At 45.1% G+C, this 21038-nt stretch overlaps 1 protein-coding gene across 2 annotated transcripts in view; it reads right to left on the bottom strand.

The window, feature by feature from the left end:
* The window catches only part of PAG1 (phosphoprotein membrane anchor with glycosphingolipid microdomains 1), a 112017-nt gene extending 92284 nt beyond the window's left edge, over positions 1-19733 (bottom strand). For both annotated transcript variants that reach the window (XM_036406678.2, XM_036406675.2), the window contains exon 1: positions 19521-19733. The gene's annotated coding sequence lies outside the window, so the exon portion shown is untranslated. The remainder of the gene's footprint in view (positions 1-19520) is intronic.
* Between the last annotated feature and the right edge of the window lie 1305 nt (positions 19734-21038).

Consider the following 21038-nt stretch of genomic DNA (forward strand, 5'->3'; position numbering starts at 1 on the left):
TTTTACTGCCTTCTGAGATAGATGTACTCCTCTGAGAACAGGAACAAGAGTGAGGAAATTGGAGAAAAGTAAGGAAAAAGGGGGAAAACTGGGATTGAGAGATGTGTTGGCAAGATGATGGATAAGAACAGGCAAGGAAGTTTGGCTGGGGAGCCGGGGAGAAAAGCAGGAAGAAAGAAGGCACAGGAGTAAGGAGGAAAGATGGTGAGAGTCAGTCAATCTAGGCAAAATCCAAGGAGGAAAAAATGGGTGAAAAAGGAGAGTGAAATCAGGAGTTACTTGGAGAACAGGGTGAGCTGAGACCCGTCCAACACGCAGCTGGTACAAGGGGAGGCTGGCACTGGCTGGGCAGAGACAGGACACAGGGGTAGGGAGGCAGCAGCACAGACCTGGGAGCCTGGATGGGAGACTGGCAGCAATGGGGCATCAAGTGAATGGCAGGAAAGTAACTGAAGTCCTTTGGGACAAAAAGAAAAATATACAACAGATTGTTAAGATGGGAACAGCGGCTGCAAGGAGAAATACACTTAGGAGAGCTGTAAGTGTGAGGAAAACATTCGAGAATAAGAATAAAAGACAATAAAAGACACAGAAGCAACACAGAAGTAGAAAGCAAACACAAAAGCAACACAGAAGTAGAAAGCAAACAGGTCTAAGTCAAAAGCAGGAGGTCAGAAGAGACCATCTTTAGGCAGAACTAGACAAAAGAGTCTGTATCACAAAAGCATATTCCTCTCCAGAGCCAGGACCATGACTGAGTGCAGCAATCCAGCCACAGTAACACATTCATTTTAGGGACAACCAGGCTAGAACAATTTTTTTCTTTACCTAATTTCTCATCTCTGCTGGTACCAATGGCACAAAGCAGTAGAGCAATAAAAGAAACTGACATTACAGGATAGTTCTTTAAAATGTGAAACGGTAACACTCTGTCCCTGTTAAAGATGTGACACCATTCTACATGAGTTATGGATTTGGTTCAAACTGACTTCTTCAAACATGCCAATGGCTCAAGGGTCTGCCACAGGGCCCTGACTGTCCTTGGAAAACCAGACTGGCCTGCCCTGTGATCTCTCCTACCCAGGGTCAGCAGGAGGCTGTGAGGAGCCAGCTACAGCTCAGCAGGGCACTGACACTTCCCATCCTCTGAAGTGCCTCCAGCATAGCTAATGCTTTCCAAGTACTACCACAGGGTTGGAAAAAAAAAGGCCCTTAGCTCCTGCTAGACAGGACAGGGACACAGCTGGCAAACTGCATGAGATGGGTGCCAGGATCTTTTTGGTGCTTGTGATGGTAGGAAAAAGACACCCACCTAAGTAAACAAATGCCCTAAACTTGCCAGAAATACTGAGGTGCTGTTGTCACTACAGATCAGAGGTGTAGGGGGGCTCCCTTGGAACCCCTCACCCAGGCACTATTCCTGCAGAAACCATGATGCAATGGATGGAGAGACAAGGAGTGCTGGGACATTTCCTCAGTTTCACTGATCTGGTACTGGCCCAGTGGTCTAAGTGTGCCCTTAATTATTACAACTGGTAGGCACACAACCACCCCCTTGTGCTGTAGTCTTTGTCCTTTTTAATACACAGAACTGATGTGTAGAGCTCTGGAAAAAATGATGGTGACATTTATTTCTTTATTGAAAGAGCCTTGCCTCTTACTCCTAGCACTGGTCAGTATAACACACCATTAACAGCAGTATCTAACTGATGGGTTATTCAGAATAAATCAGGATAAGCTTACAAAAGCTTTCTCCCAGAATTTCTCCCCTTTTCCTGCAGAGTACACATCAGCTCCACACACCATCATGTGATCTGGTTCACAGCCCCTGAGCAAACAGGCAAGGTTCCTGTCCTGTATCTCCAGAAACCTTTCTGTAGCAACATCCCAGTAAATTCACACCACCTGGGACTGCACAGCTTACTTCTGAAACAAAGACACCAACTTCAAAAGAGCCAGTGATTTAGACATGTTTTATATTAACTGAGGATTAGATGATTTCCTGCAGATTTAGAAATACTGTTGCTGCCTCTTATACCATTTACTGTTATTTTTTCCTTTGCCCAAAGGTTATCTGCTACCTCAGACTGCTCCTTTGCTTACACACTCCCAATGCAATATAATAAATATGAAAGACTAAAGGTCTCCATGTTCTTCTGTAATAATCCACCATGCTGACTGAATTTTAGAAGAAAATACTGGACAGAACTCTCTTTATCCCAGAGTGATTCGTGCGCTGCAAATCATTCCTTTGAAAGTGAGATACAGCAAGAGGCAACTATAGAGCAGCTGGTGGCAAAACACCCAAAGTTCTCCCTTCCCCATCACTCTAGACCCAGCTGCAAGGCACCAAGGGTATGTGATATATTTAAGAATAGTGCCCACACACAGTTTTCTTTCCTGTGCTCCTAAAGGCCCAGCACAGAGCAGTGCTAAGCTGCCTGTGGAACAGACAGCACAGCAGATCACTGTCACATGCTGGGATCTTAGGAGACTTGCCTTTAATCAGGCAGCACAGTCCAGAGCCAGTGGAAAAAAGGCACCAGTAAGAAAATACCCTGCATCTCAGGCCCAGAGATGCAGCAAGCTCTCCCTGGCTTCAGGGAATCTGTGGACAAGGCTGCAAAGGTAGCAATTTAAAACAGCAAAATGGGACAGTAAGAGCATTTACCTTTTATCTAAACATGATTCATGAGGCTGCCCTGCAAAGTGACAGACAACAACAAAGCAGTTCATCTACTATTGATAACCCAGCATTCCTAAGCCATCAATAGCCATTTGAGTACTCCCAAAGTAAATTTAGCTTCATCTTCATGACTTTCTGTATTGAAAGACTGAGGACATATTCATGGATGTTTACACAATGGCAGGAGAGCACAGTATTCTATGTTTTATTACACTGCCACAGCAGAATCTCATTCAGACACTGCTAGCATATAATTTCTGTCTCTCTCAAAGCTGGAAGGCAATCATTAGCATGTTGAATCTGGCAAGTTCCTATTATCTATCTGGTAATTAGAGAAAGATGGAGAAGCCTTCAAAAAATACCCTCCAACTTCTGCATTTACCACACACCTGATCAAAATACCATCCCCATTACCTAAATTAACAGATACTTCCCTTAAACAATTATTCAGAACACATTAATATTAAAAAGCATGAAAAAAATTATTAGAGGCCATACAGACTATTAATTTACCCTCCCTTCCAATTTCAAAAATATAAAACTATGCAATGACAACCTGAATGCAAAACACCTTACTGAAGGTGATGGCAAGGTAGGCTACCTGGTCACTTGTCAGGCATTATGAACACTACAGCACAGCTCTAGGTTTCCAAAACATCTATACCATTACTCCATGCTATTCACACTGTGGCAGTGAAAATATGCTAAATACACACTCAAAGATAATCCCATCCTCGAGAGACTGCTGTAGAAAAGGGCAGAAGGATGAGAGACAAGGCAGTGGGTGAGGCCATACATATGCATACATATACAAAGTAATTGGGGAAGTGCTGTGTCTCATTATCTCAGTTATTCATGCTTCAGGTAGAGGGGAAAGAGGGGGTGCCAGGAAGAATACAGAAGCTGGGACAAGATTGGTACAGAAGGAGCTGGAAGAACAGAAAGGAATCAAAGCAAGGAAAGTGAGGCAAGGGAAACAAGACCGTGAGACCATGAATGAAGAGAGTCAGCCAAACCAGTGATTAGGGGTAGAAAACACCAAACAAGTGGGGGACAGTCTGCACAGGGAGCAGAGGACGGCAGGAAAAATCTGTGAGATGCTTTGGTTGCTTTATTCTCAGGCAGAGGCTTCACACAGTCTGGCACCTCAGAGGCTGCAGCAAGCCCATGTCACAGCCTGAATGACACCAACCAAAGCAGCAGAGCTCCTTATCTCCCTGGCTTATGCACCATTCCAATCACACTGCTTGTCCCAGCCCTGGGCAGGCTGTCCCCACAGGGCAGGGCAGGGGGGGCAGCTTCCTGGCTCAGGACCAGCACAGATAACCAGGGTGTCCCCAGGGAGCCCCCCAGCTCTTGTCCCAGCCCCTGCCTGAGCTGCAGCATGACCAACCCCCATCCCAATGCTTGCTTCTTGTTTTTTGCAAAGAAGCCTCACGATCGGGAAAGGCTACGAAGGCTGCAGCAAAAGTGTGTCAGTACGTGCATTCCCAAAACTACAACAGCAAACAAATACATTCAATTACCAAGACAGACACTGGCCCAATTCAAGGGGATTGGTACATCCATTACAGGAAGATGCTGGAGGTGCAGCCTGATCACATTTACATGAAGAAATCACTTTATGCAAATCTCTCATCCATGGGTGAAGGCTGTACAGGAGAGGAGAAACAGCACTGTAACAGAGATTCAGGATGCATGGCAGATAGGCAATTTAAGGTAAATCACACAGTTCAGTTATACAAGACATATGACCTGGGGAGAAAGTGTGTGGCTTCAAAGTCATAAATTATTTACAAATAATACAGCCTTCTCATGAAATATCCAGAAGGCCAAGCACCTATTTTTCACATTATTTTTCTGCACTTTCACAAATCACAGAGAAACTGAAGATGAATATCTTATCAAGAATGAGCTAGGTTTGGGGGAGGATGGACTTAGAGTGTGCAGTTAGTCAGGGGCTTGCAGGCAGGACAAGAAGAACAGAAGGCAGCAGGGCTGCTGTGCTCACCTGCCCGAAAGGGAAGCATCAGAAGTCAAAAGGAGGGAGCTGGAGTGGGCTGAGGAAAGGAATTGTCCACCTGGTTACCCACAGCCTCCCAGGACTGCCACTGCCAGCCTGTTCAAAATCACAACCTAATCAAATATTTCAGGGTTTTAAAAATGAAATCCATTGCTCATATTCACAGCTGCAGCATCCGCATGTGTGGTGTGTTTTCTGCCAGCAGTGATGCCTCTTCAGAGGATTGGCCTTGCTCTGAACAACACATGGTCACACCTCTGTATTCAATTTTCAATTCTCCAGCTTTCTTCAGCATTTCTGTTGTGAGACCTCAGCAGTTTGGCACCTTCTCATCTTTGTTACCCAACACAACACCTGCCCAAATTCTCCTGCAATGACCAATTCAACTGAGTTATTTTTTCTGATGTCCTGCCTGGTGACCCTGCTTGCCTTCCAGTGCTCTTACAGGTATCAACCTTTCCATAGATTTATACACAGTTCATAATTTTCTTTTATGTTGCTAACTCTTTACTCTTCAAAGTCTTTTTCAGATCTTCATGCTCAGCTTGCATCCAATTCAACACAGTCTGGCTGGGTTTTTTTTTTTGCTGGAATCATTAGGGGCAGATACCCATCTGCTCAAGGATATTTCTGTAGTCCAAGTAACTCCTAACATTTGTGCTTTCAGCAGACCACTGTTTCTGCTTGCTTACATACACATGCCTTAAGTGACTTTTACAATGTGTTTAAGCAGCTTCCCATGCTGAGCCTGAGGATGCTAATTTTCTCTCTTCTGACTTTCTCCTGTTTTCAACTGATCTGCTGTTACTTGTGTGTGGGACAAGTACTTCAGTGTAAAAAAAGCTCTGGAGGTTAAAAGATACGTTTTTACACACTAATTCAGAATTTTTCTGAAACTCTTCAAAGTCTTGAAGTGCATTTTGTTTGTAGTACAGGTTTGCCTAAATACAACAGCAGTGTTATTCTTGAGGTCACTGCTTGAGTCACATGTGCAGCCACATAAGGCAAATAAAATATACAACAGAAAAAAAAAACCAATTTATTTTCTTACTAGCTACATATATTAGCAGGTCTTACTTGTATCAATTGGTTACAATAAAAAGACACAAATACCAAAATATTTCTTCTCAGCTTTAGGACTGCAACATTTTTACATGACCAAAACTAAAAACAAATGTACCTCTTGTATAATAAAGAGCAAATGTAACACCAAGTGTCACTTCATCCATGCAGCTATCTCTCTGCACCACGGGTTCATATATATATATATTCCCCCCAAAGCCACCACAGGACATAAAATGCAAATTAAAAAGTAACATGAAATCTACATTTTCAGTTATCATGGAAATCTACTCAGTAGTTATTGCTCATATACACCTATGCCTGTCAACATTTGCAACCTTGTGGTTAACAAAAACGTCTGTTTCTGAACATTCCTAAGTATTTTTAAATCAACTGAAATACCTGGTATGAACTCCAATCCTCCCAAGCACTTTTCTCCCCATATGACACACTTTAGGTACCAAAGCCAAAGAACAAAATCTCCTTTCTGGAGGAAGGGATATTTCTCTTGGCTAAACTTGTTCCTACCTAAGTCTACATCCACTTCCTAGGTTCAGATGTAAAAAGAAGAAGTTGTCACACATTTGCAGCTCACTGAGATCTCAGCCACTCTGTCACTCATGTAGCTGTTTCTCTTTTGAAGTCTTTGCTATTGCAAGTATATTCAAATCCTAAATAGTACGTAAGCTCTTGAGAATGCCTTTAATTGAGGAAGACCTATGTAAAGGCTGGGATTTCATACTATTCTAAGATACTAAGGCTCCTTCTCCTTTGGGAGAACCACATGGCTTATCATAAGACTGCTCCTCTTTTGCCTCAAAAAACTATTCCTGAGCTGGAAAGGCCACCACGGTCTCCAAGGATTGCATTAGGGCAATAATATTTACACTGAGAAGGCAGCACGTGTATGTCTAAGATCAGCCTCTCAGCAAATTTTAAAAACCACGAATACAAAGTAAATTTATATGCAAAATACTTCAGTCCCAGTTTTTCAAACAGAGAATCAGAAGATAAAGACAATTTGAACATCACCAGTCCAAGGGTAACACTGCAGTTGCTATCCTGTTGATGAAGATTAAAGCTATGCCTGTAATTGATACAAAATCAGCTTGCAAGGCAAGGAGAGGAGGCTGAGGTCACTGATAAGAGCTCCACTCCTCCCATGTGCATCAAAAGCAGCACATTTGGTGTGGTTTCTTTCCAGGGGTGATAACTCACCAGGAGGAGGGAACAAGCAGTGGCACACCTAACCACTGTGGTTTACAAAAGGCTTGTGTTGATAAAAGTCTCCTGCCTTGAGTCCTGGGTATGACACTGCTAAAGGGCCTATTAATGACAGCTAACCTCAGCATCTCATCTGCTGTGCTGTGGAGGCACACAGAACATAATGCCAGCTACAAATTGCTTGAAAACAGTTAGTAAGCAACAGGCTTTAAAGGAAAGGATATACTTCAAAAAAGCAAGACAAGGGGTTTGCACAATAAGCATTATTTGTCCAACATTTACAGGCTCAAGTCTCTGCAAAGAATGAGATTTTCTCTTGTTTTTCACCTGCATATTCAAACCAGTGATAAGTAACTGCTCTTTTGCACACATCCTGCAACAGGAACAGGAGACAGCAGATACTGCTCCTCTGCTTTACAATCCAGGGAACATGTGAAAGATTTTACACTTTAAAAATGAAAGGTGAAGAATTAGGAGCAAACTGAGAAGTGTATCACTATTCTTTTTTCAGTGAGAATGGAGAACCTTTTTCAAATTTTAAAAAAAGAAACAAGAGAACTATTATTTTAGAACAGGCTCTCTCAAAAAAACTGTGTCTGCAAAGAAGGAGGTATGGAGGAAGTCCCTACCACTCATCCAGCCCAACTGCTAAAGAGTGCAGTTTGTGCTGTCACAGAATCAGAGTGAGATGGGAAGGGACCTTTGGAGGTCACTTGATCCAACATCCCTGCTCAACCAGGGCCTCCCAGAGCTGGTTGCCCAGGACTATGTCCAGGTGGATTTTGAATACCTCCAAGGATGGAGACTCCACAGCCTCCCAGGAAAACCTGTGCCAGTACTCAGCCACCCCCACAGTCAGAAAAAGTGTTTCTGGGTGTTCAGAAGGAACCTCCTGTATTTCTGGTTTTGCCCATTGCCCCTCTCTTGTCACTGAGCACCACTGAAAACAGCCTGGCTCTGTCCTGTTAGTGCCCATCCTTCAGGTATTTCTACAAATTGACAATATTCTCCCCTGATCCTTCTCTTCTCCAGGCTGAACAGTCCCAGTTCTCTCAGCCTCTCCTCATATGAGAGATCTCCAGTCACTTAATCATCTTCATGGCCCTCTGTGGGACTCCCCCCAGTATGTGCATTTCTCTCCACTGCTGGGGAATCTCAGAACTGGTGTGGCCTCACGAGTGCCTAGGAGAGGGGCAGGATTATCTCCCTCCACTAGCTGTCAAGATTTTGTCTAATGCAGCCCAGGACACACTTTATCTTCTTTGCCACAAGGGCTCATTTGCTGGCTCATGTTCTACTTGGTGTCCACCAGAAGCCCTGCACCTTTTCTGCCCTCCCAACAGTCACCCCCCTGCACATATTGGTGCCTGGGGGTGTTCCTGCCATGGGAAGGACTCATCACTTCCCCTGCTCCCAGCACCCACCACTCAGTGTCCAGCTGTGCGTGTGGGATAACTCCCAGCTCCTCTGTGTGCAGCAGAGCAGAAGGGGCCATGCCCTGGAGGCAGGGCTGCCCAGCTGGGGCCAGGCACGGCAGGAAGGCAGGCTCTGCTCAGAACGTCATGGCCTGGGATCCTTGGCACCCTGGACCTGTGATCCTTGCTCCGGGTATGCCCCAGCAGGGCCCGCTCTACAGCCTGCACTATGTCAGCGTTTCCTCATTTAAAGCTCCAGAGGCACCGAATTGCCAGGCTGTGCTTTTGGGAGTTAACCCTTTCCTGTACCAAACACCATCACTCCCAGAGCTGAGGGACAATAATCCTTTGGAGAAGATCAAGCAGGAGGGTGAGAAAACACAAGTTTAAATCTCAACCCCAGCACTCCTCTTCTGCTAAACTGAAACATCAGATACAGGAAGGAAGAGAAAGCAGCACTGCTCTTCTCCCTGACACCAAAACCTCTCTTTACCATACAACTGACTCATTTATTTGCAAGAGCTTGCTCCTCTCTGCACACAATCAGGCTGGTGCAGACACACACCACAGGTACTGGAGTGTTAATAAAACCAGGTAGCCAGGTGTTGAAAAAGTATCAATCTCACAGCTCTTGTCCTGAGCATTTACCCACAGCAATCTTCACACTTATTTTTTCTGAATTCAGTCTTTTTAAGTGCCAGCTGCTGATGAACTGCAGGGAACATCATTTTTATTAAATGATGATCACTAAAACATTAGCATTATACTTCATAAAATCAATTTCCTATTGCCTATGGACAGATAGTTAAAGCCCAGAAACTCCCAAGGGGTTTTTTTTGGTTGGTTTTGGGGGTTTGGATTTTTTTTTTTTTGATTGGTTGGGGTTTTTCTCTCATTTCTCTAGAATCTAATGAAAGAAAGCCTTTGGTGTTTAAAGTGGTTGATTGTTTTGAAGCACCAGCGTAATTAATTATACAAGCTAACACTTCATATAGAAAATAAAATGCTCTGTGGAGCAAGGCACATATCATGCTGGCTGGAACATGGAAACTGCCAAGACTTTGAAATTCTGCTTTCTCAGAGAATTACACCACTGCAATGTATAAGTTCTGCCTAGCTAAGAAAACCAAAAGAAAACAAGTTTTCTTGTTTACTGTGTTTCTTGAATAAAACATTTACTACTGATTAAAACTAACAACTTGTGCTCATTTCACCACTGTCCAAGAACTAATATTTCAGTAATTCCCACAGCTGGGAGAAGCAAAAGGTGACAAAAATCAACCAAGGGTTTCCAGGTTCCCAGATTGCCAACCTGAGGTCCCAACCTCCAGGGTTTTGATGTGCCAGGGTAGCTACAATGCAGCTCCTGGGGCCATCCCTGCAGGAGTTTGGAAGTTCCATCACCCATTTCACAGCCTGGGCTTCTCTTCCCAGACCAGATGTTGATGTGCTTGTTGAGAACCAGCAGCACCATGTTACTGGTACATGCTGTGCCTGAGTGCTGAGTAAACATGAAACACAGAAAAGCTGAGTTATTTGATGCCTGCCTGCTTTGCCAAGTAAATTATATAGCTAATTATGCCTCATAATAATGGCTTCCTGTTTTGGTGGGAAACCAATCCTCTGCTTCTAGTTTGCTTTCCCCAGCTCTTCTTCAGGGGTTGTTTTAGCCAAACCTGCTGAGGAGAATGATAACAGGATCACCTGGAAACCAGCATCCATTAATCAGCATAACTGGTCAGGCCCCACACCAGACCCAGATACCACCTCCTCCAGTCATTCACCTGACTGTTAATGCTAATCAATTCCTGTGAATTAGATTTCTAGGAACGAGATGGACTTGTCAAGCAAAATTAAAGATGGAGTCACAAGTGAGTAAGAGCTTCAGGGTTCACTCACACAAATTAAAATATACAATTGATACCAAAATGTAAATCAAGAATATGAGATTTAATCATCAAGAATTGAAAAAAAAAGAAATTAATTATTTCTTGCACTTCAGTCAATATAATTGACTGGAATTATTTAAAAGACTTGACAAACTGTCCAAGATACCCTGGAAAACCAAACTGTTGTACCTCTACATTACTAGCATAAAACCATTCCCCAATGAACTGGCAAATTTCATGTACTAAATTGCCAGGAATATTTTCTTCCAAATTCAGTCATACTTAGAAACACCAAAAGGTGACTAGACATTTGCATCCCTTTTGATTACCAAGGACATAGTTAAGAAAACAGATAAAACAGAAGGGAAAGAAAATCATATTAGAAAAGTCAAAGTGCATTACCAGATAATATTTGAATACACATTCAGTATAGGTGGTCCATAGGTAACTGTTTACCTCAGGTCCCCATGCATGATGCCACATGCTGCTGCTCCCTTGAGTGATTAATTCACCCACAGAGAAATCTCTGTGACAAGTCCCTTCACAAGGCACGAAATGGAGGTCACTGTGCCAGCCAGCAAATGACACATTAAAAAGGGGGGAAAAGGCAGGAAATGCTCTTTATGCTTTCCACTTCAGTACAAACATGAGGGATTTATTTCACTAATCCACAGCTGGCAGTGTCAGGGCTTGGAGCTGCAGAGACAGAGGGAAATAACCAATTTTCAAATCCCCTCCAGCTACATGAAGGTAAGAAAGAAGAGCACATCTGCCCCCACAGAGCTGTTATTGCACTGCTGCCAACACCATCCCCTGAAAAGGCTGAGCTAGGGGAAGGGACAGCCCCTCCTATAACTATAGAGGAGTCAATTAAGATGGCCAAGATAGTTCCAAAATACACCTTTTTACAGGGTTCTCATTTGTAGTTTATTTTGCTGCTCTGATTACATTACATTCCTATAGGTAGAGTGTGAAGGGAACTGCACAAGTGACTTTGCCTACACCAATATGAGCTTACTCAGACTATCTAAACATGAGGTCACAATTTACCTTTCTGGAGGCAAAGCAGTGTTCTTGCTTACAAAGTGTACTAAAAATCAGGCAATATTCAACAGCACATCAAAGTGTGGGACAGAACACATACACATCCACTTTGGCCTTTCTGTATTTTCTTCTTCTTTTTCCTTAGGCAAGCAAATCTATAAAGCCTCTCATTTAATGTCTTAGATTAATAAATGATGAAGCTACAAACATGAGAGCCCCAACCTTCCATGGCGTGTGTTCAATTATTTTGCATTTAACAAGAGTAAAGGAAAACTAATTTAATCTCTGTAATTGCCAAACTAAATGACACAACCTTGCCCATTATAACAGATCAATACAATATACGTAAATTTACCAAGTTGTTGTAAAAACTAATTTTTTACTCTGTAACTCTGTAATTTTTATTTTGAATAGCTTTTTTTTTTGAAGCATTAGCTTCCATTTGTGGAAAAGTAACTACCAAATGTTGCAGTAGAGGCCATGGAGACTGTGCTATTCCACACAGCTAGGCTCGGGATCAGAGCTATCTTTAGGCTAAGCTCTCTGACAGCATTTCGAAAGAAAGTAAAACTATATTTTGGAATGTGCTTGGTGAATATTCCAAACTAAAGTAAGTCTGCAACCACAGGCATTCTAGTTTGCAGGCTCTGACAGTCTGAATGTTGGCCTATGCACTGTGCTGGAAGGAAAAGTAGCTGTTATTCATTGAAGGAACAAACTTCTGGAGACAGTGCAGTTTGTTAAAAATCACCCACAACAGTTTGTTGAAATCACCCACAACACCACCAGTGCAAATTCTTTACAACCTCTTCAGCTATGGGTTCCTGTCTCTCCCTCACACTGCAGTCTCCTAAAGCAGCATGCCTGGGTGGCACCCTGAGCAGTGCAGGTGTCAGAGCATGAGGTAGGCACCACTGCTCCTCTGCACCCCTTATGCCCAAACCTGAACCCCTCTACCATGGCTCTTAACTCCTGCTCTCACTGACATCCTCATTAACTCTCCCCCAACCACAGCACGAGCCCTAGAAGAAGGCTTCAGGTCACCCTTCTCTGCCTTTTCCAGTTGGAAACCACCTTGCTTGGACATGAGGAACAGCCCACTGTCAGCAGCAGCCCAGGTAAGCTCCCTCTGCAGCCCTGCCCCGTGGCAGGAGCCCCTTCACATCTGGAAAGAGTCCACCTGAGGCAGCTGAACACTTGCTTTGCCATTTTTCGTGGGAACACACCAGCAGTGGCTCACAGCTGTGTGGCAACAAGCATATCCAGGGCTTTCTCTCCCTCAGTCACTTCAGAACCATGAGCCTCTAATCCCTTTGGCTTCAGCTGCAAAACTCCCATTGATTGATAATGGATTTTCCACTGATGTAGAATCGAGCACTTCGACTACACCACTACGAATTAACAGAAGAGAGCTCTGTTAATCCTTTATAGGCAAGCTAATCTTGTGGTTTAGAGAAGGAGCAAAGGCTCTGTTCTTTCCAGTACCAGCCAGAATGTGATTACCATTTCAGAAAATCATTTTAATTTTCTTTGATTGATCCAATATTTCTTTGGAAGACATAAATCCAGACACCACCACAGATGCATGCTTCTACCAAGTAAAAAAGGAAGAGTTTAAGCTATGAATCCTGAAGCTGAAAGCTGGGATCAGCACCCTAGGACTTCCAGTTAGTCCATAGAAAGTGCTGTCATCTAGAAACAGCAGTCTGACAAAGCCTTTACAGCATTCACCTTTCAATTAAAAAGAGTAACATCTGAAACCTCACATTAAAATGGCTTTGAGATTTGTCAGGGCTCTCTCTTAATGATGTGATTTGATCATTTCCTGTACATTAGCAATAGTTAGGGCTATTAAATGCAAGCAAGTATTAGCACCTTTAAGGACTTACAGAATCTGGCTAATAACTCTGAAGCAATCAAGTCATCAAAAAGATGAACTGAACTTACATTAAAGACACTTTTTCCATTAAAACAAGATTTTGTTAGATCAACTCAGGCTTTAGGTCAGTGGACACAGAATGGCTCTCTTTTTGCAGAAAAGGAAATTCATCACTATGCATCAATGTCTGATAAATAGGAACTTGCTCTGGCTCCAATGAGAAAGCACTGCTCACCAAGACTTGTCCCATGTGCAGCAAACAGTCTGAGCAAGGATACTTAATGGTATCCTTAGCAGTAAAATCATGAAAGATCAAGCCAAAATATTACAGCTATAATTGATGTTCTTACTTTGATGTCCTGTCCTGCAGCACACGAGATGCAAACATTTCATTGCCTCAGTAATTCAACGTACACGCTGCTACTATGCTAGGATGCAAAGAAGTCTTAAATACAGCAGCTTGGTGGCTCCTCTAAAACACTGGAATGCCACATATCTCCATAAAATGTTTATCTTTGTCAAGCATTTCACTGCCCCTGTTCAGCTGGATGACCTTTGGAAGGAGCAGCAGAGGCTGACGTGCACCTCATAAAAGCAGCGTCTCCTCCTTCCCCCGCCTGCGAGAACAATGAGCGCGGGAGGGAAGAGGTGAGCAATCCACGGGGTAATGAAGAGATTTTGTTTCAGAGGGTTATCAATTATTTATGAGCAAATCCCCAGATGAACACATCCGAAGCTGAACACTTTTTAATACATTTCACTTCTGTACACACTGCCCAACACAATGAGATGCGAGCTAAACTGGACTGGTCTGATTATTCAAGGCGTCAAACAGTGAGTTCAGTCTGGACATTAGTAAATCACCATTATGTTTTTCAAAGTACAGTGGTCTTCTAGATGTAAATATCTTTCACAAAAGTCCTCTAAGACTCATAGAAATTATTCTTTATAGTATTTCCCATTCATCAAGATCTCAGCAAAGAAAAATCTCATCCTGAAGAATTTCTGTAATTATGCTGATGCAGTTGTCTAAATAGTCTAATACTCAAATTCTAATATTGCCCAGCTGTGAATGGGATTTTACTCAACAATGGGACTAAATGGATCTGAAGTTTTCTTATTAAGAAAAGGTAAGATCAAGTAAAGGTCTTCTTCTCCAGAGCAGGGTTTAATCTTTTTTAAAACAAAGACTTCCTTCTAAAGTAAAATTGTTTTAGAATTGTGCTTTTTATAGAGAAGATCTGAAATCTTGTCCCATGATATGGGAAAGGCAAACATTACATAATCTTTACAAGCAAGGGCAGTGAAACCAAACAGTTGTGTGTGCAAGAAATGCTTTGCACAAAAAGTCAGTAACCTGTTTACAAATGCTGTCATTGGAAACAGTCATCCTGCAAGACTTGAAATGAAACCCAATCCACTGGCAGGCAGTGAATGCCCAGATCTGCAGAACTATGCTTTGAGCTCCAGCTTCCCACAGCTTCCAACCAACAGGATGCTGCCAAAGTCACCACCACCACGGCAGTCACACTTCAATGACCGTCTGTGGCAGTGTCCTGATGGCTCCAAGGCCACCTTTCACACCCAGCTCAGGTGCTCTGAGCCAGGACCCCACCTGGGGACTCCAGGATGTGTCCTGCAGAGCAACCCCACAGCCAGGTTTGTGCCTGGCCAAGCAGAGGCCTGCCATGCCCAGGTGGCCCCAGAGGAAGGCAGGCAGACATCCTGAGCTTGGGGAGCTCTTGGTGCTGCCTGGCATGAGCACAGCCAAGGGGGAGCAGACAGCAGGCCCTGCAGGGTCCCTGCCTCTTGGAGCCAGGTCTGCAAGCTGCCTTTCAGAGGGAAATATCTGGGGAGACTCATCACATAAGACATTTGAAACTCCACATGGAATGAGCACTTCCTGCCTCTACTGCACAACACCCCAGCAGAAGAGCTGGGTCTCTCACATTCCCACTGCCCTGTCCCCTTTGGGCCAGCATTCACCTCAGCATCTGCACAGCCCCAGGAGCAAGCTCCCCTCCTGGCCCAGCCTGGGTAGACTAAACTGCTCCAATATTGAGAAAACAAAAAATAAAAAGCCACTTAGAAATCCATTTTAGATTTGTTTGCATTAATTTAAAGGGCTTGCTATATATTTGGATGAAAGAAGCCCATTAAGTACATCTATATTTACTTCATTACAGCGTGGCTCTTGAAGTTAGATGAAAAGATTTACCCTGGCCACGTTTGTTTATTCATCAACATCAGCTAGATATATTTTCAAAGGCTCTTCCTCATTGCATTTACATGAAAGCACACAGATTTTTTTTTCCCAACAGTTGTAAGGCATTCTGAGAGGTATGAAAGGGCAAAAGAAACTTTAGTGAGAATTACAAAATCAAGGAACCGTAGATGCACAATTTCTGCTTATTAATGGAGGTGGAAACCCACTCTTCCCCACCTGGAGTCATTCTTCCCACCCTGCAGATATATCAACAGCAACAAGCTGCAGCTGGATGCTCAGTGCCCCTGACTCAAGCCCCCATAAAGGCACCTGGCACAAACACCACAAGGGAAGCATTAACCCCTCCTGAAGCTCAAGATCTTAAGCAAACATAGCCCCCCAAGTTTCTGAAGTTTTTCTCTGCACTATGACAAGAAAAATTAGGGGTTTTTTTCCCCCCCAGGTGGCATTGAAGATGAGCTCTTCATTACTGCTAGCAAAGTATGAAGCAGAAGCACAGCCTATCAATGATAGAAGCCAACTGTACAAGTCCCAGTCATCTTGGACAGGAACCCAAACATAACTTGGTACTTGCATGCCTTTATTATCAAAATTTTATCCTCAATTTATTTAAATATTTAAATGACATTTATGGGCACTGTCTTTCCTCATGAGTTTACACTTTCCCACGGAAGACTTCCAGAGTGATTAACAATGCTGATCTTTATCCTTCACACTGACTATTCATTCATCCTTTCTAAACGAATACTGCTTACATACGACCCAAGAGGGCTGTAACAAGGCAGTATTTATCTACCCTAATAATCTGCTGTGCCTGCTTTAATTAAAACTGGGTTATATCACATCCATGAAGCACAGGCACACCTCCTGTCACTCGTCATGCACCTCACAGCTGTGCTTGGTGCACCTTCTCAGAGCAAGCTTTGGAGGTCCCACCATCTGCAGCCTGCCCAGGTAACTGAGGGAACAGTGTTGCCAAAAAAACTGCTTCACCACAGAAGAGAAGCAGAATGAAACTGCAGAGAGGTTTGCAGTTTGGGGCCTTGAAGGAGTCACTGAACACCTGCAGGCTGCCATTCACACCAGTTCACAAGCAGGGCACCACTGCTGGCATGGCACATGGGGATTTTGGGAGGTGAGGGACCAGGGGAAGGAGTGACTGATGGAAACCTCTGGCACAGCACAGCAATTCAGAGCATGAAGGGTACCAGGATGGAGATGGGGGAATAGCAACCAAGGACATCTCAACTACCTGTAGTAAATTGGCAGCCAAATCAGGATTCAGCTTCCTCATCTGTGTTGCAGCTTTCACAGGTCCTCCATCAGCCCACATTACTGCATAGTGATTTCAAAATTTAGAGTTTATTTCTTGTAGTATTGCACAAATGAGTGTACACTGCTTGCCTTTCCATGTTTCACTCCATGCAAGCAGTATCCTATCATATGAACATTTACAAATGGACCATTTTCCCATGGTCCCATGGAAGAAACTTGAGCTTCTTCCCTCACCAGAACTTTTTGGCATTATTATACACAGTATAAGGCAGTAGCAGTACTGATGGCACCCTTGGGATGCTGGGATGGGCAGTAAGCAGCCAGGGCAGCCTGCCTGCAAGCCACAGGCTGTGCAACCTGAGCCTCATCCAGCACCTCTCCCTGCTGGCTCCATGCAGGGCCAGGGCCAGCAGTCACCATACAATCAGCAAACCCTAAATCATGGAAGGGGACCACTCCCCATCTCAGCTTAGCAACTGGGGATAAGGGTGAGGGGCAGCCCTCTGCTCCCCTTCACCCTGCCTGGGCTCCCTCCCAGCCCCAGCACAACCACCACACCCCAGGTCAGCTGCCCCTCCCCACGGCTGCTCCAGGGCTGAGCTACCCTCGCATCCTCTGCCTGAATCCTGCCCCATTCTCAAGACCTTGAAGCAGAGGCATTGCTGTAGGGGCATGGGTAGTGTTATTGAATGATTTCTTGTTTTAATTGTCACATGGTTTTGAGTCCTCTTGGTCTATTAATCTTATTCTTGCATTTTATTTTACAGTTTTAAACTATATAGGTTTGGAACTACTTTGAAAAAGCCCTTCAGTTCTCTATCCCCATCCTTACTGGAAATAAAATAACTGTCCTGTTCCAGCCACTGAACTCTGCAGCACTTCACCATGGGCATCAATGAGCTGATAAACTCATTTAACTCCTTTGTGTGTCAATGAAGTTCCCAGTGCCCCAAGAAAGAAGGCTCTTAAACTAAATGCCACTGCACATCCAACAAGAAAAACTTGATGGCTTTTCTTGTGCACTCCTCAGTACTTCCTAAAATATAAATTAACTCTCAGATCATCCTTGTTTAGGACTTGGAATCCAGTTGCCACTTTCTGATCAATAGAACTGTAATAGTAGAATAAATTCAGAACTTAAGTTATCTTGTAGTAGTCATTTGTACACAATACATGATCTAAAGCCACATTCGCTTTCAAATGCCTGGCAATGAGGCCTATGAGGAGCACTGTGTCTTAAAACACAATGGATTACCTGTTACTTTTCCTCATTAAATGACATCTCATAAAAGGAACCAAACAAAAGATGGGTGAGTTTGATGACTGTCATATCCCACAACTTTTACTCATTTGAGCAATGCATTGCCTCCAGATCAGGTTCTTATTTGGAAGTTGCAGATCCCAATTGCTGACCTGAATATTGATTTTATGTTAATAAAAATCTGTGTTGAAATGCTGGTTAAATATAAAACTGCTCTAGTACTTCAGGCCTGCATAGTGTTACACATGCTGTACTATTTTCTTTTTCAATGAGTGCAAAAGACACTCACCCCTTACAGGAGATGCCCCACAGGCTGCAGAATTTGGCCTTTGTTAAATAAACTAAGACCTGAATTAATCACTTTTCCAGTCAGGGGAGGCACTTTTGCAATAATGAAGCTATGCACCTGAAAAATTTTTAAAGATGTAAAATAAAACTCCCTGGAATTTGAAATGTCTTGTTCTGCATCACCTAAGAGAAACAAATACAATAACAACGTACTTCCATTTACCTACTGGTATCTTTAGCAGTGTTTGCTTCTACAAATTCTCTTAACAGATGCTGCTCCAATCATCATTTATCTGCAACACAGACAGACTTTGAGAGGACTAAGGAGGATTTGCCTCTGGTTTCACACAGCACACTTGTTTTTTTGAAGTTTAATTTCATTAAATAAGAACCCTGGATAAAAGTTAATCAAGCACAGCTGCTAGGCTTCCTAGGCTGCTAGAAAGGGGGAAATATTTTCTGCCAAGATTTTTTCTTTGCTCTTTCTCTGTCTCACTCCTTTTCTGCATTTATTGCTTAATGGCTTAGTATTATTTCAAAGGCCGTTCCTTTCACAAATGCATTTAATTCGTGTATTCAGCACCACACACGATATGTTACTCTCCTTATAACCAAATCTCTGAAGGATAGATTAGAAAGAAAGGTTAAAGAGCTCTATCTTCAAAGTGCTATAGTTCAGACACCTATAAATCACTACGTTTGTTTATTTAGCTAATTGCTCCATTAGCATCCGTAGCATTTCAAGCTGCACAACTTTCTGCTGTGACCGTGGGTCAGTTTCTCTTTTCCCTCTCCGGAGCACTGAGAGCCGAAAGCCCCGCGCAGCACGCCCGGCACTCGGCGTTGGGCACAATCTGCGCTCGCAGCTCCGCTGGACGAGCAGACCCCGCTCGCCCCAGCGACCCCGTCCTCCACGAGACTTTCCAAGCCAAGAGCAGATGCCACAGTGACACAAACTGGAGCCTGTCACTGCCTAATAGGATTTCAATGGAAATAGGGTAACGGGGCTGGCTGGCAGCAGCGGGGAGGCGCGGTAACCCCGCGCCGCGGAGATCCGCACAGCTGACCCCGCCGGGGCCGGGGCCGTGCCCCGCACCTGTGTCCGCTCCTGCCGCCCGCAGCTCCGCCCGTGCGCAGCGTCCTCAGCGCGGAGCGCGGCAAGCAGGGGTGGCCCCGCAGCGACTGCACCAGCACCCCCCAAGACACGGACACGGACACCGCAACTTCGCGCACCGCCCCCAACTCACCGGGAGGCGCCGGCCCTGCGGAGCGGAGCGTCCCTGGATGCCGCCTCCCGCGGAGCGCAGCCCGCAGCGGCGCGGCCAGGGAGCCGAGGGAGGAGAAGGCAGCAAGTTGCGGCGCGTCTCTCGTCTCTTCTTCTCTCCTCTCCTTTTCTCTCCCTACCCGCCTCCTCCTCCCCCTCTCTCCCTCCCCCTCCTCCGCCCGGCGGGAGGGTCGGGGGAGGCGGCGGAGGGGCCGGAGCGCGGCCGCGGAGCGCGGCGCGGGCACTGCGCATGTCCCCGCGCCCGGCGGCGGAGCCAGAGAGGCGGTGGCGGCGGCGCCGCGGGCCGGCAGCGAGCACGGCACGGCACGGCACAGCACAGCACGGCACAGCCCTGCGGAGGCTGCGGGGCACGGCACAGCACGGCACAGCCCTGCGGAGGCTGCGGGGCACGGCACAGCACGGCACGGCACGGCCCTGCGGAGGCTGCGGGGCACGGCACAGCACGGCACGGCACAGCCCTGCGGAGGCTGCGGGGCACGGCACGGCACGGCACGGCCCTGCGGAGGCTGCGGGGCACGGCACAGCACGGCACAGCCCTGCGGAGGCTGCGGGGCACGGCTGCCGCCGCAGCGCCTCGCTCCGCTGCCCACCTTGCGGCACTGCCGCGGCCCCGGGGGCCTTGGCCGCCCCCGAGCAGCGGGGAGCAGCTGCGGCCGGGCCGGCGCTGCGGCGGAGGATGCTGCGGCCGCCGCCCCTATTGCTGCACGGGGGGCTGCGCGGCTGGAGGATGCTCCGGTGGCCGGCCTGGAAAGGAGGAAAAAAGGAGGAATTGAAGGATCCTGGTCTTGGGTTTTTTTGGTTTTTTTTCCTCGTTAAGTGAGCGTGACTAAAGAGGACAGGTATTTTGGCAAAAGGAACCTCGGTATAGTTACTGGTGGGTTTTTAATGTTGTACCAAGGTCTTTAAGCAAAAGAAATAATCGTATTTTTACATGATGTAGGGAAGCACAAGGACTGCAAGTGAAAAGCGCTGTAACAGCAAAGGCAGGAAAGGCTGCAAAAGCAAAATACCGAACTGAGATCTCTGGGGATTTTTTTAGGGAAATTGCACAATTACTACGAGTTTCCACCCATATGTAAGCAGTGACTTAACACCCAGTGAGCTCTTTCTTCCTGAGAATAAGTTTAAGCCCCATATGCCATTCTGCAGTAGCAATGCTGTCAGATGCGTTCAAGGTTTGAGTCTAGATCTGCTCTTGGTGTTTTCCAAGCAAGGATTTGCCTTTCCAGGAAAGTGCTGGTTTGTTGCTTAGTTGGTTGCTTGGGGTTTTTTTTGAAATCCAAATACAGCAGTACCACCAGCATTTTCATTTTCACCTAATCTTTGGCAAGATTACAGCTCAATGTATTATCTCCATGTGTATCTACCCAATGAATCCTCAGAGCTGATCCTTTCCTCATCCCACCTTTCATGATTGCCAGCTGTTGGGTTCCTCTGTTGATTTGTTAACCTCTTTTTTTTAATTTTTTTTTTAACCTTC

The sequence above is a fragment of the Molothrus ater genome, chromosome 1 (assembly GCF_012460135.2).
Source record: "Molothrus ater isolate BHLD 08-10-18 breed brown headed cowbird chromosome 1, BPBGC_Mater_1.1, whole genome shotgun sequence".
In the NCBI taxonomy this organism is placed as follows: Eukaryota; Metazoa; Chordata; class Aves; order Passeriformes; family Icteridae; genus Molothrus; species Molothrus ater.